The 23,915-nt window shown below is 36.9% G+C and overlaps 1 protein-coding gene across 9 annotated transcripts in view; it reads right to left on the bottom strand.

Annotated features, from left to right (window-relative positions):
• The window catches only part of NLGN1 (neuroligin 1), a 479,997-nt gene that overhangs the window by 180,561 nt on the left and 275,521 nt on the right, over window positions 1–23,915 (bottom strand). The gene's annotated exons all lie outside the window — the stretch shown is intronic.

The raw sequence follows: 23,915 nt of genomic DNA, 5'->3' as shown, positions 1-23,915 counted from the left end.
TACAAGTTATCTAATTGTTTCTAGGTGGGAACTTCGGGAAGGAACCTGTTCTTATTCAACAGAAAAAGCACATAAAGCATTTGAGGCTATATTCTCAATTTGCTCCTGGAATCCATTACTGCAAGACACTGCTTTGACGGGGAAGATACTAATTGACACTAAGAGGCACAAATTTGCGTATAAACACTGGAAGTTTCAAGTAGTGATTTACAGAGTTTCATAAAAATAAAAACCATCACAAGTTAAAGGGATAACAGCGATGGGAAACATTACTGTGGGGATCTGCTACAGATCGCCTGATCGAGAGGAATCTGCGGGTGAAGCACTCGACAGAGAGATAGGAACAGCCTCACGCTCACAGGCCCTTGTTCTCATGGGTGACTTCAACCACCCTGACATCTGTTGGAAGGACGGTACAGCCCAGCACAAGCAATCCAGGAGGTTCCTCTATTGTGTGGAAGACAACTTCCTTCTGCAAGTGATAGAGGAGCCGACAAAGAGAGGTGCCATGCTTGACCTTGTGCTCACCAACAGGGAAGGGTTCGCTGGAAATGTGATGTTCCAGGGCAGCCTTGGATGCAGCAATCATGAGATGGTTGAATTCGAGATCCTCAGGAGAGTGAGAAGAGCGTGCAGCAAGCTCACTGCCCTGGACTTCAAAAGAGCAGACTTTGGCCTCTTCAGGAACCTGCTTAGTAAGGTTCCATGGGATATAGCCCTAGAGGGCAGGGGGGCCCAAGACTGTTGGTTGATATTCAAGAATCACCTACTACAAGCTCAGGAGTGTTGCATCACAACTAGAAGGAAGTGCAGCAGGAGGGCCAGGAGACCTCCTTGGATGGATAAGGAGCTGCTGAGCAAAATTCAGATGAAAAAAGAGGCTTATAAAAGGTGGAAGCAAGGACAGGCAGCCTGGGAAGAGTACAGCGATGTTGTCCAGGAAGCTAGGGACCAGGTTAGGAAAGCTAAGGCCCAGTTAGAATTAAACTTGGCTAGGGATGTTAAGGATAACAGGAAGGCATTCTCTAGGTACACTGAGAATAAAAGATAGACTAGGGACAATGTGGGCCCTCTCCAGAAGTTATCAGGAGAACTGGCTACACAGGATTTGGAGAAGGCTGAGGTTCTGAATGACTTCTTTGCCTCGGTCTTCAATGGCAAAGGCTCTGACCACACCACCCAAGTCTTGGAAGGCAGACACAGGGACTGTGAGAATGAAGATCTTGGGCCCACTGTAGGAGAGGATCAGGTTCGAGACCACCTTAAGAACCTGAATGTACACAAGTCCATGGAACCTGATGAGATCCATCTGCGGGTCCTGAAGGAGCTGGTGAATGAAGTTGCTGAGCCACTGTCCATCATATTTGAGAAATCATGGCAGTCAGGTGAAGTTCCCAACAACTGGAAAAAGGGAAATATAACCCCCATTTTCAAGAAGGGAAAAATGGGTGACCCGGGGAATTACAGACCAGTCAGTCTCCCCTCTGTGCCTGGTAAAATCTTGGAGCAGATTATCCTGGAAGGCATGCTAAGGCACATGAAAAACAACAAGGTGCTTGGTGACAGCCAGCATGGCTTCACTAAGGGGAAATCCTGCCTGACCAGTTTGGTGGCCTTCTATGATAGGGCTACAGAACTGATGGACAGGGGTAGAGCAGTTGATGTCATCTACCTGGACTTGTGTAAAGCGTTCAACACTGTCCTACACGACGTCCTTGTCTCTAAATTGGAGAGACATCAATTTGATGGATGGACCACTCGGTGGATAAAGAACTGGCTGGATGGCCACAATAAAGAGTTGTTGTCAATGATCAATGTCCGGCTGAGACCAGTAACGAGTGGTGTTCCTCGGAGATCGGTGTTGGGACAAATCCTGTTCAACATCTTTGTCGGTGACATGGACAGTGGGATTGAGTGCACCCTCAGCAAGTTTGCCGATGACACCAAGCTGTGTGGTTTGGTTGATACGCTGGAGGGAAGGAATGCCATCCAGAGGGACCTTGACATGCTTGTGAGGTGGGCTGATGCCAACCTCATGAAGTTTAACCACGCCAAGTGCAAGGTCCTACACCTGGGTCAGAGCAATCCCAGACACAGCTACAGGTTGGGCAGAGAAGAGATTCAGAGCAGCCCTGAGGAGAAGGACTTGGGGGTGCTGGTTGATGAGAAGATGAACATGAGCCGGCTTCAGTGTGTGCTCACAGCCCAGAAAGCCAACCGTATCCTGGGCTGCATCAAAAGGAGCGTGACCAGCAGGTCGAAGGAGGTGATCTTGCACTTCTGCTCTGCTCTCGTGAGAACCGACCTGGAGCGCTGTGTGCAGTTCTGGTATCCTCAACATAAAAAGGACATGGAGCTGATGGAACAAGTTCAGAGAAGGGCCACGAGGATGATCAGGGGACTGGAGCACCTCCTGTATGAAGATAGGCTGAGGAAGTTGGGGCTGTTCAGCCTGGAGAAGAGAAGGCTGCGTGGAGACCTCATAGCAGCCTTCCAGTATCCGAAGGGGGCCTACAAGGGTGCTGGGGATGGACCCTTCATTAGGGACTGCAGTGACAGGACAAGGGATAACAGGTTAAAATTTAAGCAGGGGAAGTTTAGACTGGATATAAGGAAGACATTCTTTCCTGTTAGGGTGGTAAGGCACTGGAATGGGCTGGCCAGGAAAGCTGTGAATGCTCCATCCCTGGTGGTGTTCAAGGCCAGGTTGGACCAAGCCTTGGGTGACACAATTTAGTGTGAGGTGTCCCTGCCCATGTCAGGGGGGTTGGAACTACATGATCTTAAGGTCCTTTCCAACCCTAACTATTCTATGGTTCTATGATTCCGTGATTCTATGAAAAGAGATTATAAAACTTAATTTAAAAGCTTAATCTGGACCTCTGTCTATTAAGTGACCCCAAGGAGAGTGGGCCTTCCACTGTAAATAAATTTGGGATTTACACAGTGTTAATAACAGGAGTAAGATAGTGTTAGGATACTGGCAAAGTGAGACAAATCTCCTTGTTTGAGTAAGGTGAGCAAACTGGACATTATCCTTGTCCAGTGCTGCAAGATATGGGTAATTCATTAATTTAGTAAAAAGGTTAACTATTTAAAGAAAATAGCACATATCCAAGCAAAGGGGGTACAAACCTATCAGTAAATATTAGAACAATAAATTACCTAATAAAAGATCTTTATAAAGAAGAACAAATCCCACTATTCATTTCTTTATTTACTCCTTTTGGCTCTTCTTTCACAAATCTTTGTTTATACTTTTAAAGACATACTTATAGAGATAAGATAATGAATGGAAGAAATAATTAATTTGAAATAGAACTTTATGTTGGGAATATTAATAGAAAGAAATAATAGCATAGAAGGTTAAAAAACTGAAAATTAAAAGCAAAAATACTAAGCACAAATTCTCAATCTTAATTAAAATGCATATATTAGTTCAGAAAAACATGAAAAATCCCTCTGTTTTATTAAAAAATAAATCTGATAAAAAATGTGAAGTATGATTTTTTATTGTGATGTATCATTAGAGAAGATGGAGACAATTATGTAGGACAGAATGGAGCAGTGACATTTGTAAAAAGATAGCATTTGTTATTTCAAATAGATGCATGATCCACAGTTGTATTTGGGGGACCCAACAGGTTCCTAGTGATTTTTAACTTTGAAATGGATGGTGCCAAAAACACTAACAAGAATAAACATCTACAGTTCAAGTCTCATCAATGTAGAGCCTTTCTCTAGTGAATGTTCTTTACCCTGACAATGTCAGCTTGCTTAAATCACATCCCACCCCACCTGTGCCCTATGTTCAAACCTTGCTAGAGCAATCAGTGGTTTGATGCAGAAACAAAGTTGAATATTCCCTCGTACACAGTGACAACACCAAGCAGAAAAGGGGGAGTAAAATAATTAAAACATTAACTAGATTGAAAATTAAATGGCATGGATCATTAGGTAGCTCTTCATTGGCTTATTGACTGTTGATAGGTTACTCCAGTTATTTGCTGTTTCTATTGCAGTAACATTAAGGGCCTCGTTGTGTTAGGTACTGCTTTTAATGACTACATCTAAAAGGACAACAAATGGGAAGTGACAGAGTCATGAAGAGGTTAATGCAGTTCACCAAGGTTACAAGACAAGATAATAGGAGGGATGAAAAAAAAATAAAACATGTAAAGACTACAAACCATACCTCTTATCCTTTTATCATACTTGAAGTAACCCCTTGGTTTAAATAAAGTAGCTGCACAAGAAACCAGAGGTAGCAGTCTTAATACCATGCGCCTCAAAGCACCTGATGACTTTCTGGTGCTAGTGGAAAGATAAGCCTGTTGAAAGACTGCAGATCTAGCACAGAGGTCACGAGATGCAAATTTGATTGCATCCTCTGCCAAATTTTTGTGTAACCAGGGATAAGCTCCGAAAACTTTTATAGACATGGCAGACTGTCCTTCCTCTCAGGGTGTTATGATGATACTTGTTATTGTGACAGCAATAAGGCCCATGAAAGTTATTTAGACCCAAAGTGCTCTTTGATTCTGAGAATGTTCTATGTAAAAGCAGACATCAATTGCAGTGGACTAAAATTCAGAATTTAAACTGTCTTCCCCATTTTGGATTTTTTAGTTTCTTCTGTCTTAAATCCTAACTGTAGTAAGAGCTGATTTCTGACAGTGATTTGGTTACAATGGTTACATGCCTTCATAAGGCTAGCACAATTAAGTTAGACAAAATTCTGAAAATGTAATGCTACTTATCAAAATGAGGCTTGGGTATGTTTACACATGCTCAGCACGTTTTCTTAGATGAGGCCAATACATCAGTCTACATCCACATCTTCTTATTATTTCCCCTTGCCTATTAATGAGTCTAGTTGCTCTAGATTTTGACAAGGTATGTTGCTATTAAAAAAAGTAACTTTTATGGTAAGCTTCATCAGGTGCATCAATATGTGGCATTAAATGATATCTAGTTGAAATTCATCATTTTGTGCATTAAAAGCTGAAAAGCCTGTTGTTAAAAATATATAATGTGAAAAAATGAGATCAGAGCACACATCAAATCATGTCTTTCTTTACATCCCCTTATTCTGCAATATGCCCATAATTACTAGAGACAAATTCTCTGAGACAGCAGATGTAGCCATAGGGAAAAGGGTGGGTTTTTTTGTTTTGCAGAGGAGAGCTTTTGTATTTCCATACTTCCCACTTTCAGAATGATTTTTCTGAGCTGCATAATGTTGAATTAGGTATTATTTTACCAAACTATTTACCATTTCCAGGACTTTGTGTCTAAAGAATAGGCAAATATTTAATATTAAAAAAAAAACCTTCCTGAGATGCTACTTTTACTAGCTGGTGCTCAAAGATGGTTCATCTAAAAGCAGAGGCAAATCAGGCCAGAGAAGGAGAATTTAAGAAAATGACTGCCCTTTTGAATAGGAAAACATTTTCGTTTGCTTTCCATGACCTTTAAGGATAACTCAACTCACAGTTTCACATCATAAAAAATAGTATCTGGGCAGCATTGTTTTCTGCACTGAAGCACGAGATGACATTCCTTCAAAGGATTTTCACTTCTCTAATTTATTGTTTTCACTACAGCACGTCCCCTGGAGACTACGTAAGCTAGAGTCCAAGTCAAACATAAAGAGAGAATCTTCCTTCTTTTCCATTTATTTTCTAAATGCTTTCTTTTTGAGGAAATGGAATATTTCTTTCTGTAACTTAAAGCATCTTCTAAACTGCTGAAAGTAAGACACACGTGGGCATATATCATTTTAAAGCTCGTGATAGTCATCTGAAGTAATCTGAGGAAAAGCTGACCATTCATCTTGCGAGAGGGAGTGGTTTATAGTAAAACACTGTGATGAAATGAGTTTTGTTTACCTCCCAATGGGCATCTGCTCTTCCAGCAGGTACAGATAAGGCGTTTTGCCTTTGTACCATGTTATGTATGTAAGCAGAAGATGCTGCGTTTTTTTTCATATAAACCACTTACCTACTGCTTTTACTGCTGCATTTCAAGTGCTTCTTAGAAACCACATAGCTGTTTCTCAGTTTTGTGTTTTAGCCAGGACAACTATGGTTTTAATTTTAACTTATCTTTTTAGGTCAGCAAAGTTACCAGCCTACAGAATCCATGGGCTACTCATGTTGTTTAGATCAGCAAAGTTATCAGCCAGCAGAATCCATGTGCTACTCATGTTGTTAATGCCCTCTAGGTTTTTCTGTATATTTGAGGATACTTCGCTCAGTCCTTGTCTGCGTGCTGCACTGGGCTTTCTATTTCCTTAAGTATGTTCTAATACATGCCTCAGAAAACAAAAATAGAGAAAGTAAGACGGAACCAATGTATTGCACTAAAGGAATATTCACTGAACAGAAGAGTATGGTTACCTTATACATTCAAGATTTATGATTCACTAGTACAACAGGACAAAGTTAACTGTGGCAACAAGAGTAACTTTTTGCATAACAGCACTTCCTACTTGTGCTGGCTTCAGCTGAAATTACGGCAAGGCAACATCTCCAAGAATCTCCCCTTCTTTTTTTCAAGTTGATATACTCTTGTGTAATGTGAACATCATAAACTTTGGTACTGCCAGAATCATTTCCTGAAGCTTAGAAGAAACAAGCTGCCCTGTATTTCCCTGTAGTATTATTCTATTCTTATCTATTCCTATGATATATACCTATCATGATAGCAGATACGGAGAGTCAAAACAGTTACAGAGTCCATTTTGTAACTGCTGCAAAATGCAATGAGACTTGAAAAAAGTATTGCTCTAAGAACAACGTTAAATAAAGAGCAAAATCCTGGGATGTTAAATGCTTAGGTTTTGGGTATTTTATTCATGTTACAATTTGGGTAACAATATTTTATGATAATAAGGGATTACCCTTAAGGAAAGAAATTTGTCATCCATTATGTAAATAGATTAAAGACAATGGAAGATCACATTCTAATTTACAAAGTGACAGTAAATGATAATCTGCTAAGCAAGTTACCAATATGTACAACTACTAGCTGTCACAGCAATGAACTGAAACAAATTTAGTAACCAATGTCTGTGTCTCATTTCCACAACTGAGAGACAAAAGTGATTTTTTTTCCAGCCAGATTCACAGCTAAAAGCAGGGGTATACTGGAATTCTTGACCAACACTTAAAAATTGAATTTGGCAGTCTATCTACCTTCTAACAGAACAAAAATCAAGATTACCTTCATCTTATGTTCTCATTTCTTTTGTTTCCAGTAAGATATATATCAGTAATTTAGTATAAACATAGTAGTGTTGAAGTTGATACTAGTTATTATGATACTTACGGTCCATCATTTTCTCCATCTGTTCTTCCTTTTGGCTCTGGTCCATCAGAGCTGCTGTTTTACTCAGGCTGAGAGATACAGTATCAACAGAAAATGGCAGCGCTAAGGTGATTGTTTTAGAACACCAAAACTGCCCCACTTATGTTGGTTTCAACACATAAAAATTCCAGAGGAAAAAAGCCCCACAGCTGACAACAGCAACAAAGAAAATTGGGATGGGGCAAGGCTTCCATAGTTCCCTGTCAACACCAGGTGCAGGGCCTCATGGGAAAGAATAGAGAAGAATTTGAAACATTTTTTGGCTAGACAATTTAGTGCATTAAAATAGTAGAAAAATAAAAATAAAAATAAAAATAAAAAATCAAGTAAAACTCCTCTAACCCAGACACAGCAGCCAACTGGCTCTACAGTACTGCTCCTTTTATTTCCAAATTCAAATCCATTGCACAGCTAGTCACTGTGTTTGTGCTAGCATCTTCTAATGTTTGATATGTAGAGTACCTTATTACTAAATGTAACTAACTGGGGATTTATTTTGATATCATGCACTTCTTTGGGTAATGTATTACCGACAGGTCTCCAGTGTGGAGAGAGCATGTGGAATTTACAGGAATAACTTGATTAAAATAAAATCTGCAGTAAACTTTGGCTTGTAGAAAGCACAGAAAAAAGTTCAAAGGACACTGAGGAAACTTTTTTTCTCTAGAAATCAAGTTTTAAAGCCAATAAAGTATTCATGCAATATTTGTACCTTCCTAGCTGCAAACTTTCTTAATTTAATTGTGGAGTATTGCTGTTAATAGTAATATGAATAAAATCTGCCAAACCTCTTCATTATCCCTGTCCAGTTTCTGACTAGGTATATGAATGCATAATCCACTGTCTGTGATACTCACCTAGTTGTGTAAACTTCTTTGCTATTTCATATTGCCTAAGTGTCCATACTGCAAATACACCATCACAACCAGAACTGATTTGGGTTTTGATGTTCTGTCACCTTAATTACATTTTACCTTTAAAAACAAAATTAGTTTGCTTCCCTCTGAGAGGATGCTTTAGGGAAGCTTTTACTGTGATTTCTTGATCAGTCTTGACCAGTCTTTCAATAAAAAGCCATTCTTCAGACTTAGTAACTCAAGACCTTTCATAAGCAGTGGATTTAAATCCACAAAGAGTGAAGTTAACATACTCTAACAATTAATATCTCCTACAGAGCATGCTTACCTGTTTGAGAGCACTAGCCAAAGTTTTGTCAGAGGGCTTTTCTTAATCTTACCTAAACTATTTATAAAATACTGTTAGAGTAGGAATACACCAAGGGGGGGGGGGGGGGGGCGGGGCAGAATTTTCTTCAGAGTTATTGTTCTAGTGAAACAGCCAGCAGTACGTGAATGACCTATCCCAGACAATTTATTCCATATGCTGAAAAAGAGTCCATATAAAAATTAATTTGGGCTCACTACTTAAAGGTTTAAAATTGACATTCAAAACTAAATGAAAACCAATAATGTGTTGGTTGAGGATTACCAAAGGACTCAGGAAGGAAGATGCCTTTGGAAATTAAAGTTGTGTGTTTGCAGTAGGTTAACCCGTGATAAAAATCATGGTCTAATTAAATAAACAGCAAGAATGGAAAAATAAAAGTAGAATACACTGAATACCTGTCTAAATGGCAATATTTGAACAAAACAAATCAAATCTCTTTATGACAGCACCTCAGTTTTTGTAACAACTGTAATAGTTAAATCCAAAGTTATTGCTATTTGGTGTAATAGAGATCCAAGAGAAGAAATAAATCTTTTGTGACTATTCAGATTTGTAGATATATTTGGAAAAAAGAAATTGCAGTATGTGCTGCTTTATACATCTTTCAGATACAAAGGTAAAAACTGTTTTGTTTTGTTTAAATTAAAAGAAAAATGGTGTATACTTTTCCAATTCAGCTGACAACATAAATTTTAAAATACTATTAATAATTATTAATACCTTTGGGATTTTTGAGTGAATGATTATTCACTTACCGGATATAGCTCTCTGAAGATCTCAAAATACTTTATAAATATTAATGAATGATGACAGCTTTATAAGGAATATAGTAAGTAGCAATTTTCTGTTCTACAGAAGAAACAACTATGTCACAATCTTTTTTAAACAAGAAATGGAGAGGAAATGAAAAGAAACCAACCCTGATTCCCTTCTCCTGCATTACAGAAATTCTTCTTGCTTTCATGTTTGATATTAAGTAGTGCATTGCCTCCATACTGAGCAGCTTGTACTTCTATCATTCTTAGAAATCATTCTGAGGGAAGTTAAGAAAAGAACTTCAGATAAATACCAAAATGTTTTAACATGAAATACTGTATCTTGTGTAGAAGAACACTGCATTCAAGACTTTTCATTGGAGATGATGTTTTATTACCTTTGGTGGTCATTACTTCAATAATGAGAAGATGGTATAAAATGGAAGATGGCCTTGGCTACTCATAGGATCATTAAACTTCAATACATTCCTGTAATACATATTTTTATATTAAAGGCATAGAACATAATGAAATTACATTGTTTACAACTCACCTTCACACAAATATATACTTAATCTTTAATGCGTTCAAAAAAGCTAGTTACCTCACATTCTTTAAGAGTGCAAACCAGGTATTTTCAATAAAATATGTGCAGAAATGCTACTATACAATATTCGGAGAAATGGCAACTCATTAGTAAATGCAAATCTCAACACACCAGGAAAATTCCTTTCCTAATTGCTGATGACAAACCATGATTGTCTTGAGAAACTGGGGTTTTATTTTAGAAGTTTGGGAGGGAGTAGCACTAATTTATAGGGGGAAAAGAGGCATGCATTATGTTAATATGCATTAAGGAAGTGAATCATACATTTCCAATTTTTAGCACAATTTCTGTGATCTATTCTATCTGCACATATGAAAGTATGGAAGTCCATTTTTCCTTTAGACCTTTCATATTACACATAATAATATACAGAATTCTACATTTCATGTAAAATTTGAGACACTAAGTAAAACTTTGATCAGAAAAAGGATAAAGAGCTGTGCAACATCCTGAAAAAGCGCAGTCTGCAATAAGAAAATTTTTCTATTTCCTTCAGGTAAAACAGAGATATATCTTTCAAAATAATGAAAATTGGAAGTGGGAGCATGTATCAGGAGACAGGGATGAATGTACAATCAGATGGTCTTACAGGTCAAGAGAGTGAGGCATATATGATCAGCTCATAAAGCTTTACAGGTCTGTATACGACAGATCTGAATTTGTCAGAGGAAAAAGGGGAGATAAAGTATAAGTAGTTGGGGTATGAAGGATTTGTACCAGCTTACTTTTGGTAGAGCAAAGTTCCAAGTTAGGTGGTTGCAAATACTTATACTCACTTTTTCAAGGCCAGAAGGGACTATTAAAATAAGTGCCTCTTCCTCTTGGAATACTGCAAACCCGAAAATTAAACACAGCTATAATGATTTTTTTTTAATTATTTTTTTTTTAATGTAAGAAACAACAATGGACTAAAGCAATAAATTTCCACTTAATTGCAACAGAAAGTAGGACTCCCATTTGTTCATTCAATACCTATCTATGGATTGCCTAGTCTCCATAGGCAAGAACACTCTGACTAAAAGCCAGAAGAATACCATGAAGAACCAGACTAGGAAGCTACAATAAGTGGAATTAGCTGGAACACCTAATGCACTGCTCTGATTTTTTTAGGTCTTTGGTAGATACCTATATAATACAAACCTGCAAAAAGCAGGCTGTAAAGGAGTTGTAATGAGAGGGTTGCCATGCTTCCTAAGCAACTGGCCTGGGGACTACAGGAGCGTGGAGATGTCCAAGGACAGTGCTGAGATGGTGCTGCAGGGAAGCACTGGACAGAGGGGCAGGCTGGCTTGGTCTCAGCCACACTGCCTCTGGGCAGTAGACTCTGAAATAAACCATCCAGACAACTGCATCAAGATTTCATCTAAGAAAAATGAACTTTCTCACTCAGAAAGCAAGTCTGTGAGTAAACTAAAATGCACATAATGTGGCTACTTCCATGTGAAATTGGAGATACACTTCTTAACCATTTAGATTCATGCAAAGGCTACTGGAATACAACAGGTTTCCCAAATACAACACTCTTTGTAGCTCAGCATTTTTCTTGAAGAAAGACTGCACTGTAGGAAAGAGGAACCCTTGTCTCATCAAACTTGTGATTCAAGGAGATTCCCATCTTTTTGAACTCTCAGTAATGCCAAGACATCCAAGCTCTGCCCTCATATAAGCTGTGAGACTTCTTCAGGTGACTCTGGTGACCAGCATTCCCAATACTACTATCATACAACTGGGCAGATGCCATTGCCAGAAAACTTTATTCTTCTCAGCTCAGTCATCAGTGGGAGGTAACTTACTGTCATGCACAATTACATTTCAGCGGTAATAACACTTCAGTCAAAGATTCGCTGTTGGAGCCCCTTAACAATATACTTCAAGAGAGAGGGTAAGCAGCAAGGACAGAGTCAAAAACTGAAAAAGAAAGCTGGAGTCTGACTAGGGCATGTGCAGACTTCGTATTCCCAAAGGCGATCAGTTAGCAGTACACTGGCAAATTGCCCAAAGTGTTATAAATGACATACAAGAGGAAATATATTCCTAGTTTTTTTCCTAATTACAGTTAAGGACCCACATTAAAATTCTCTGAAACAAATCACTAAAAACTAGTATCAAAAAGGAACAAATGAAGAAGGAAAGTGAAAAAAAAAAAAGGAAAACAAAGTACATTAGCAATTTTCCCTGAAGGAAAACAAACAAAAATAACAGCCAAAATCCAAAAACAAAGATCAAGAGGAAAAAATAGCCATTCAGCGTATTCTGTGCCATTGTGAAAGCAAGAAAGTAATTTTTTCAAGCATTTTTATGAGTCAGAAGAAAAGTTATCCCTTTCCTGCATAGATGAGCACTGTTATGGGCCACAAGAAAAGCCAGAAGCAAAACTGACACAAAACCCAAACCAATGCTGCTTCCCTCCAAATCTTCCCAGTGTCTACAACTTGCAAGCACAAATTATGGGTTTTGCCTCACAGCAGTGTCAGCATAAAACTGGTTGTGTAAAACCTGTCTTTAATGGAATTCCTAATTTATTTTTTTTTGCCTCAAAAGGGAAATGATCATGATAGTAATAGAAGAGAGAGACAAAAAAGTATCTGCAGAAGTTGTTAGGACCAAGGATAATGCATCAATATGATCTTTCCAGCTGGTGTACAGTCCCTATGTACCCAATACCAAGACAGACCTATGTAATAATTACAGAAATGGCCAAATGTGTTCCACCTTTGCTTTCATAAAAATCAGCTGCACAGATCTATTTTTAAGTCTTCACTCATCCTTGTTTGCATTTGATATATCACCTGGACCACAGAGCATTCTTCTTTGCATCTGACTTCAGTCAGGATTTAATTCTGTATTTTCATTTTTCTTTCTTTAACCCCTCCCCCCCCCCAAAAAAAAACACAAAAAAAAAACCAAACACAAACCTCAAACAAGCAAAAAAACAAAAAGACACCCCCCCAAAAAAAAAAAAAACAACACCAAAACAACACAAACCAAACAAAAAAAAAAAACAAAACAAAACAAAAACAACACACACACACAACTAAATTTTGTCCAGAACTGGAAGTTTTACATTGAGGTAAGCCAGTAGCACCAGTAGAAAGCATTTTATAGCTGATACAGCAAGATTCTTTCGCAGTTGCCCATAGGCCCTTTGCTCATAGAATCATGAACGTTTTGAGCTGGAAAACACCTTAAAGATCATTTAGTTTGAAGCCCCCTACTGCTGGCAGGGATGTCTCACACTAGACCAGGTTGCTCAAAGCCCCATCCAGCCTGGTGTCATTAGATGCAGTATCACTAGGACACTTTTATGGGACATTCTAGCAATAACTGGAAGGCTGGTTTCCTTCTCAAGCTCCTAGGGTAAAGAGCCAGACCTGATGTTGCAAAATGGGAAAGTACCAGAAAATTAGCTGCCTAAACTAAAATCCCAGAGTAAGTGTTTAACCCATAAGATAGTACATAAAGACAAAAGCTGGAAAGAAAATTGTTAAGTATTTGAACTTTATTTAACTTGGATTCTCACAAGTTCACTAACTCTGGTGGCTCCTTCCCATAAAATATATCTACAGTATTCCATTTCCTTTCTCCTGGTCCCTTTGGTAACTTTAATAGTTCTCATTAGCAGTTGCCCTTGAGTTATCCAGATTTCCTGGTTCATACATTTTAAAGACAGAAGGAATCACTATGAGCATGTAGACATACTCCGAGTAAGGATACTCTTTATGAGCAAAGAAAACTCTCTATGTTAATCTCTGCAGAGACTAATGATTTGTATTTACAAGACTTACATGTGATTCAACAACAACGGTTAAAAAGCGTAAAACTTTACCTCACATTTCAGATTGATATATTCTAATTTTGACTTACAGGTGAAGAGAAGTCTGAGCTGGGTATAACTAACTTATCAGTTCCAGGCAAAAATCCAAGTATTCAGATTGTTGGGAGTTTTTTTCTATTTACACTTGGTCGTTGGCAATGATACATAAATACCTGGTATTTCTGAGACTCTGGTCACTACCTACTGTAGGACAGATTTTATTTGCTCAAGTTTATTTTCTGTATGTTTCGAGTAATCATTTATAAGCACAAAGTAAAACTTTATTTCCTGTATTAATCCACCTCATCCATTTTTACTAATAGCTTAAGACCTTTTCCACTTTTATGCATTCCTACTCCACATACATTTCTGAAATAGGACACTATTAAAAGAAATCCTATCTTGGTCAGAATTGATACTCTATGAAAAACTGTTCTAAAGCAGATGGTTATTTGTGAAGTGAGGAAGAAAAATAGGGAGGAAAAAAAACCAACATAGATGTCATACCAAACATTTGGATCCTCTAATTATAGATTATTTCACTTCAAGTACCATACTTATATTATGGATGGACATTTAATTCTTTAAAAAATCGTAAGTTTAAACATTAAATACAATTTTAAAAGGCATCCCTCTCTGTCTGAAAAACTTAAAATATTTTTCTTAAAGGTTCCCCATTTCCTGAAAATTACATTTTATCTTGTCATAGGCTGAGAGATTTGCAAAAACAGCATGTGAGATTTCTGAACTAATAGAGCATTGATCAGCCTGTCACATGGCAATTTAGTGCCAGTGTTTCCAGGTGTGTTTTCAGATGGTTAGATCATTAGGTGGGATTGCCATCTTTGCTTCTCATTGACCCAGGGATAAACATTTGGGAAGTCCATTTTCTTCTATCTCACCTGGGAAAGAACTGTCATATATATTTTATGAGGAAATTGTGAAAATTAAATGTGTTTCATTAAGTGATGTGATACCTCGAGTATATGTCAAGTGTTGCTGCGTAACAACTGTAGCATCTATATGTGCTTGAATATGAGCAAACGTAATACATAAACACATCTACGCAAGTAGACACATCTCTTCTGCACTCAGCGCAGCTCAGTCTCACTGTCTTTCTTACAAGACTTCCTGTCACTTATCTAATTAAGGATAATAACAATGCATATACAGTGATTATAGAAAGTAATTCTTAGTATCTAGAGGTTTCTAATATCTTCTTTTACATGCCATCTAAGCAAAAAAAAAAAGTTATTAAATCAGTCACAATTTTTTCCATTACAGAAACAGTACAGAAACAATACAATAGTATTCCTTGAAAGAGTCCACCTACATAGGTTTAATGGAAGATATTTGCCAAAATCAGTGCAGCATGTTGCTATGCACTGCATATTTAGTTGAACACTGCTATTTAGAAGACTGTGACATTTGGGCTCACTTTTCTTGATGATTAGTAAAGCAACGTAAAGCAACATTTTAATTTTTTTTTCTATTCCCTTACATTTTCCTTGTCTGCTGTTGATACCTTTAAACACTCAGGCCCTGATGTGGCAAACATATCCACATGAATGCAATTAACTGAGGTGGAACAAACTGGACCACTTACTGAGAAAAATACTAATTTACTCAAATACTTGATGAATACTTCAGCTGTTGGATTGAGCTAAAGAAAACTGCATCAATTTTAGGCAACAGCACTACTTCAGTAATATCTTCAGTGCCCAAAATCTGCTTGAGGATAGGCTTAATGACATATCTCATTTTTATCTACAGTTTTGCTGAGTCTGTTTATCATAGCATTGAAACACAGGCATTGCATTTTAGTTTCACAGTCTCATACATAAAGGAAATTACACAGCAGATCGGTTTGTAAACCAATACAAGCAATTGCGTTTTTCTCTTCAGAAGCCATGGCTTTCATTATTTTCCTACATGACCTGAGAGAAAGCACAGCTTCTCTGAAAATACTAAAAAATCCTAACTATACTTTTATAAAATAATTGCCTTAGACAGTGGCATACGGGATAGATATGGATTAATTTCAAACTCTGCTGCAAGACTGGTGGAATTAAAATACTTCAGTAGGAAGAAGACTGATAATGAGTAAGTCAGAAACCAATGCAAGGAGTAAAACAAAAGGAAAGATGAGAATAGAATGGATCAAAATACAGCTGAATTTTTATACAGGTGTAAAAGATGATTTTATAAGAAAATTGTATTATTATTACTATTTTTGCATAGAGTATCATTCACTACCAGGAGAAATATGATATCTGTAACAGTTTAATTTCCGAGATAAAGCTAGGTCTTTTTTTGTGATGCACCAGCAAGATCAAGGCAAAAAAAAAAAAAAAAAAAAAAACATTACAAGAAGTCAGAATATCCCCAAAGGCCTGAAATACAAGAATCACAAGCTTAACAAACTTTTGTGTAAGATGAATTGAGTAAGTTAATTTGGGACATCTGTAACTGCAAACATTTTATATGGGAATGGCATGCAGCCAGTCTGTATGCAGTTACTCCCAAGATCTGCTTGTGCTGCAGACATAGGGTAAACCAGTAATGTATTAGGTCACATTCTACCTTAAATACCCCAAATGTTCTCATAAAATTCCATTCCATCTCCATCAGAAGCCAAATCAGTGTGCTGCCCTTTGGCCAGGGATGGATTTCTATTGTGGTTTTGCCCTTACAAAAACAACTTGCCCTTCAGGTTTGACTGGAAACTTAAATACCTGTTTTCTCTCAAAACACTCTGAGAAATCTCACTTTATAATGAGCGTAATGTCAAAAATTGTCATTTGCAAGTTGGCTGCTTCTATAAAAGACTTTTTGGAACAAGCAGTGGTTGCACTACAGTTCAGTAGTTCACTGCTATCTACAGTAGCACTTTGTGGCTCCGCTTTGAGGAGGCTGGAGTCCCATAGGGAAAGATTCTTCTTTCCAGTATATTTGACATGCTCAGCTGATAGTGCTCATTATGGTCACTATGAGTTATTACTGTTCATGACACTGTTAGGCAGATGACACCTAGATTTACTGAACTAATGGTGATGGGGTGGAAGAACCTTTCTTTTTAGATACATGAATGATCAAAAAGAACTAAAAATCTTTGAGATAAGAGGAAGAAAAAGAGGTATTAAAAGAAACACACTTTCAAATTCAGAACAGTGATATCAAATGCTGTATGTCATTCAGCATTATGTGTACATTCACTCTGTTACATTCATCTTCCTGTTTTTATTTCTCTAAGTTCTAGAAACAACAATGAATCAAAGCCAATTAGAAGACTAATTCCAATATTACTGTTCAGTTTTCTTGGTGCCATCCCTCATGCAATGGCACATTTCACTTTACTGACTTACTTTACTGATACAAATTCAGACAGCCTTAGGCATTACAAATTAATTATTCTCTAAACCAAAAATAGAAATATTGACATAGGCAATTTCTGAAAATGATATAAAGAGCTATAAAGCAACAGAACTGACTGGAAAATCTAGTCAATTACTTACTTGCTTTTTCTGTTACTTGTTAACATACGTCATACACAAATTTAGTCTGAAAACATTTACCAGAAAGAAGCAGAAAACAGTGCTCGTCCCATAAAAATTTACAAAGTGGTCAACAGGTTGAATTGGTCAAATAACAGTTATCAGCAGTCATTTTTCTCAATTATCATTATGTACTTTTTAAAGACTTAGATGAGTTAGAGGGAGGGAATTTACACAATTAGCTATGATATTTTATTTAGTTTCACTGAAAATCAAGCTTTATTTCACTTGAAACTGATTTTTTTATTTTTATGTAAAGAGCAAGAAAGAGCAAGCGATTAAACATAACTTCTTGAAAAATAAGTGGATTATAAAGCCAAATTTTCACTTTTTCTTCCATTCTTACTCTAAATGTAAGGATACAGCACACTCTGACTTTCAGATCTACACAAGCCCTTTATTAACTTCCCTGTGTGTCACACAATTCAACACAGTGCTCAAGCTCCTCGACAAGAAAGCCTAGAATAGTCTCTGAGGGTTGGTTGTACTGCAACAGCTTTAAGTATCATACGCTCACTGGTGTAAAGTGCCTAGTATTAGCTGGTGGATCAAGGGAAAGGAAGTGCCATTTCTACCTGATATTCAGTGTAGAACAAGAAAGAAGCAAGTAATAATCTTTTCCCTCACGGTTTCCATTCAGCTATTTACAGGCAGGCAGCGAGGCCAATGTTCACTGGCTGAGAAACAAAACAAATGCGATCAAGATGTAAGTGTGTCATACTAAATCGCCTGTTGCATCCCAGAAACCAAATATTTGGACGGTATAGCTATAGTATTGCAAGTCGCAGAGTCTTAATCCCTATCTCACTGTAATGAATCAAAGAGAAAGTTATTAATTAATCAGGCAAGTATAATTAAAAAATTGATAAATAATGCAGCATTTATGTAATCTAGGGTAGTTTTAACAATCTGGCTACTTCCAGTAGTGTCTGTTTTGCTAAAGTTTTTATTTTTCCAGATAAAACAAGGCAAAATGGCATATCACAACACTGATACAAAATGCCAGCTCAAACTTATGAAGTATTTTCCTGCTTGCCAAATTTTCAGTGGTGGCAATCTCTGAAGAAAAAAAAAAAAAAGTGGAATAAATATGCATATCCTTCAACCTCTAACAGATTGAAACGGAGGTTTTTTTCAGTAACAACAGCTTGTATCAACTTTAGGTTAGTATCTTCATGACAGGAGCCATGTAACAAATAAATATAAATAAATATACATTCTGACTTAATTTCCTAATTACTGTTGAAGGAATACTCTAAACAGCTTTTTGTTACTCACTGAGAATTGTCAGATGGCTAATCCTGCACCAGTAAATATAATCTAGTGCTTTTCTTATGATTAAGAATTATACTGCCAGATGTCATGAATGCAGTGGACAATTACATCACATTCTAAATATGGGGCTTGATCCAATACAATTAAAATTAATGAGGTTTTTATTGTCTGCAATTTGTTAGAACCAAGGTCATAATTAAAAGAGATGGTCACACTTCTAAAAGCCATGTACGCATTTGTGATATATCTTATACTATGTGATAATCTTGCAACTATCTTGTACATAAAAACATCAGCATGGCTACGGGTTTAACTGGAAAAATAAAATGTTTTCAATAATCACTTTCTGTTTCTTTAAAACCAAATCATTTTTTACTATTGTGATCCAGTAAAATACTACAAAGATTTTATTAAGATAATCAAGAACAGGAAATTAGTTTTCCAATAAATGTCTTTAGAACTAATAATATTTATTTTTCAATTGATATGTAAAAAAAAGTATGTCACGTGGAAAACACACTTTTTCTGTACTGAGATTTAAAGGGGCAAAATATGTATTTTTTCACTTTCTAGAAAAGCAAGCTTTTACTATTTTCTTTACTTTATTCTCCAAGACTCAGACATTATGAATATCTATTATATGTTGATTTTATACACATAAGCAGTCTAACTGCTATCAGTAGAACTACTTAGATTTATAGTTAATTAGGAATAACAGAAATAACAAGTGGTTATAAAATCACAAAAACTATTTTAGCAACAAAGACCAGGATTACCAAAAGAAAGGAAATATGAAACTCATGTTTTTTGAAAGGGTCTAGATTTTCTACTGTAGTCTTCCTGTTTACTATACTTTTTAGATGGTCTTCCTGCTATCTCAAACTCTCTTCTTACTTCAGACTGCTGTGAAAACAATGGTACTGTCACTAACATTGCTTTGGAGTTGTACCACTGTAAATGAGAGAAATATTGGCATAAAGAAATCTTTAAGAGCTTTTACTTGGGTGTTCTTAGAGAATGATGTCGACATTACCCACATCATCTGGAATGTGATGATGCATTGTACCTTGAAGAGCGTTGGACAAGTGTTGTCCTCAGCAAGGAGCAACGTGCAAATGGCACAGCATCAGATCTTACAGCACACTAACCTAATTGTGTTTGGAAGTACAAGTGAAACTAAGAAACTTAAACAGAAGTAGACATATTTTCAAAGGGATGAATGAATAGGAGAAAATGGAAATTATAATGCAGGAGAACAGTGGGGTAAAGCAGGAAATGTAATTTTCTCTACCTGAATTTAAAGCAGCATTGAATTTTTTGAAGTTATCACCTAACCTACAACTTCATTCATGGTTTTAAGTAATTTCATATTTTATTAATATGCTCAAGATCATCAACATTTTTCAGTGTTTGACATAAATCTGTTTCTATAGTACTGCGCTTTTATGATCGTAGTACTTTAAAGAAAATATTTCAGAAACACGTTTCTGAATTGCTTTAAATTACATTAATTGCTAGAACACCTACATTGTTCCTTCCCATCCTTTGCTGTGCCACAAGAATGTTTGCTAAACATGTGGCAAAAAATACAGAATTCTGAATTCTATATGGTGGTGAACAACTGATTGTCCTGCTGAGCGTTAGTGGTGACCCAGCTAGAGCTGTTCTATAGTATGAAGATCAAAGTGCAGCTTACCCATCAAAATCACATTCCAGCCTTTGTTTATTACTCTCTTAACCTTGCTTGTGTGCTTTACACAGCACTGAAAAATAAAAATATACAAAAATGTTTGAAAAGCCCTGTTTTGGTGAGGGATCTTTAGTTCTTGATTTATCGTAGTATTAACAAGTTCTTTGCTTTTCTTGAAATTCTTCCATCATTAAAACTACTATGGTATTCCTTTCGAAAAATGAGTGAATTAATACAGAAAATAAATATTCTGCTTTCAGAAAACAAAGTAATTTGTTTGATTCACCTTCTAGATACTAATGTTAAAGAGTTGGTATTAATAAAAACACTTGACAAAATAATGAGGTTTATCACTAACATTGTTTTCTCTTTTTCATATTCTTTAAAACTAACATTGTTTTAGAAGGATTTTTTTTTTAGGGAAATGCAGCAAATACATCAGATATATATAAACACTCTCAAGGGAAAACAAAATCATTTCTCAGTTGTATTCTTATGGTGAAGCCCCCAACAATTTCTTTAAAGCAGTCTTCTAGATTCTGCAAGTTGTTAAGCACAGGACATTTAACCTGCTTTTTGCAATTGCTTCATTGCAAAACATTCAACTACATGCATTTACTGAGAAGCTGATTTTAAAAGTACCTTTAATCTGCTTTATACATATCAATTGCAGGAAGTTATGAGTTGTAATTGGCAATTACTTTTTTTTTTCTTTTTGCTGCTTTTAGTGTATGATCAGCTTCCAAAAAGTAAAATTTTAGAATTTCACTAATGTATCCTAAGTGATGCGTTCACCCATGGCATAGGCAGTTTATAGTTAAGAAACTGGTCTTTATCAACGTGATTTTTCAGTATGACTCAAGAGATGTGAAAAAAACGTGATCAGCAATTGCCAAATTGTGTGGAAAAGGAACGGTGAGATGAGTGAAAGCACAGAGGAAACATCCTGACATGATGAATACAAAGGAAAAAAAATGGATGCCATATAGGTCAGTGGTTGGTAGGCTGAACCTAAATAATTGGCATCAAACTAAAACAAGCAAGTATTTCATGGGTATAGGAACAGCTTACACTAGATCCCTTTCTAAGAAGAAAACCAGGCAAAGAAGGGAGAGGAAAAAGTAGTCTTCCATTCCATTGTAACTTGCAGGCAGCCCTTCAGGACTTCAAAATTAGGAGCTACTTTCCAACTGAAAAAGCTGTAACATAAGACTTCATTTGGTCTAGCCTGTGACCATGTGATTCTTCACCCACCAATATTTAACTTCTGTGTAATGCTGTAAGTGCAGGTTTTATTAAAGAGCTTGAAAGCCCTAGCTTGAATGTGAAAAAGGTTCTGCATCTCTGCTTTGGATGTAAGCCACTGAAAAATTTTCAGGAGAGAGATCATTATCTCTCACTGCTAGACTGTCAAAGCAGAGCTAGTTAACTCCATTGGGATGGGAGCATAAGTAATCCTTTCCGTGCCTGTGAGCCACAGTCTGAAACCTTAGCAAGTGAGAGCAGATGATAAATCTACTCATCAAAAAAGGCTGGTAGTGTGGATATTGCTTTGCAGGAAAAAATATTTTTTGCCTAAGACAACTATAACGGGCTAATTAATTTTCATTAGAGTCCAGTCTATGCAGAAACAAAATTTACAGTGATAATCAGAAGTTAAAAGATCAGGTAGACAATTCATCTGTCCCCTCATATTAGTTGGCATTCCACTGCTATGCCTTAAGATCATACAATCATAGCCTTGAGGTAGCAGGAACCTATCAAGATTGTTTAGTCTATCACCTCCCCTGCACACACTAGGGTCTACTAGAGTGGGTTATTCAGGACCATGTCCAGGTGGGGTTTGAAGATCTCCATGCATTGGAGACTCCTCAACCACTCTGGGCAACCCGTTTCTGTGCCTGACCACCCTCAGAGTAAACAAGGATTTTTGTCACTGGAATTTCCTGTATAATTGGTGCCCATTGACACTTGTCCTTTTGCCAAATACCGTGGTTGTGGTTTAACCCCAGTTGGTAACTAAGTACCACACAGACCCTCACTCACCCTCCCCCACACTTCCTTTCTCTCCAGGCGGGACAGGGGGGAGAATCTAAAGATTGTAAACCCCACAGGTTGAGATAAGAACAGTTTAATAACTAAAATCAAGTACAATATACTACTACTAATAATAATAATAAGGAAAATAACAAAGGGAGAGATAAAAAATCAAGAGGGGAACAGAAAAAAAAAAAACAAACACAAGTGATGCACAACACAATTGCTCACCACTCGCTGACTGATAGAGAGCTTGACCTGAGCAGCGACTTGCCCTTCCAGATAACTCCCCCTTGTTTATACATCGAGCATGATGTGCTGTGGTATGAAATATCCCTTTGGCTACTTTGGGTGAGGTGTCTTGTCTCTGTTCCCTCCCTGCTTTTGTGCCCCACCTCACTGGCAGAGCATGGGAGACTGGAAAGTTCTTGATGAGGGTAAGTGCTACTGAGCAACAACTAAAACAACATTACTGTGTTGAAGTGTTGTGAGCAAATCATATAAAAGCAGAAAAAGATTCATATACTACTAGTGCAATATTGAAAATGTGTCTGGAGTCATTCTGGAACACTGTGAAGACTTCAACAGTGGTAAACCAGAAACACGCTTACACAAATGAGAATAACAGATTAAAACAGATGCATAGACCCAGGGTTTTCTGATGTCCTAGGCAGTAGAAAGAGAATCTCCACCTCTTTCAGGGGCACTGCACCAAGTGGTTCTTCTACAGATGCGTAATGTTGTCATTGCTAATTCTTTGGTAAAAACACATATTCCCTATTTGTTTGGCCCTAGTAAAAATAGATAAAAATAAAGTTCTAGCAAGGCTGATTATTCCCAACGACAGCTGTGTGCAATGGTTTTGCAAGAGGGACTTCTTCTATGGTAGCCTGAACTGGAAGTGGTTACAAGAGAGTGCTGTCCTTAAGATTATCCAGACTGTTTCTGACCCTCCACTGCATCTTCAATACACTATAGCCAAGCCATGCTAGTTTTTCATATTTCATATGTTTTAAAAACAAAAGGTTAAAACAGAATATTTATTTTTCAAAATAAGCAGTTCAAATACGCATACTAAATATACTGCTGTTTGTAAACTTGTTTGCATGCAGTACTTTCAAAAGGAACTTACAAAGTAAAACATCTGCTGCCATGAATGAATTTGAACTAGAGATCAAAACACTACCTGTGAAATATTTATAAAAAGAAAAAAGCAAAAACCTGTATAGAAATTCCAAAGGATGAAAAATAACATTATGCTTATGGAGGAAAAAGAAAAGGCAATGTATGCCTCATTTTAAAGATATTTAAGAATGCAACCTTAAATTTCAAATTGTGATCATCACTTCCATAATGGTTAGCTTAGAGACAAATGTGAGGATGGAATTCAGGCACTACCACAGGTGTTTAAATTTGTGGTTCTTGGAAAATGTGGGTAGTATCTTGTTATATATCGGTAACATTTTTAAAGCACATCTTCAGCTGGAGGGAGTCCACATTAGATAAAATCTAACTTAGCAAGGTAGATGCCAAGTGAATTCTTTTCTATTAGAAGAAACATATAGGAAAGATGTGAGTACATTTC

Source organism: Pezoporus occidentalis, unplaced genomic scaffold (genome assembly GCF_034315485.1).
Source record: "Pezoporus occidentalis ecotype Australia unplaced genomic scaffold, CSIRO_AGI_Poc_V1 ctg8, whole genome shotgun sequence".
Taxonomy (NCBI): Eukaryota; Metazoa; Chordata; class Aves; order Psittaciformes; family Psittacidae; genus Pezoporus; species Pezoporus occidentalis.
The sequence above is the reverse complement of the archived record's forward strand: the minus strand, read 5'-3'. Positions and strand labels throughout refer to the sequence as shown.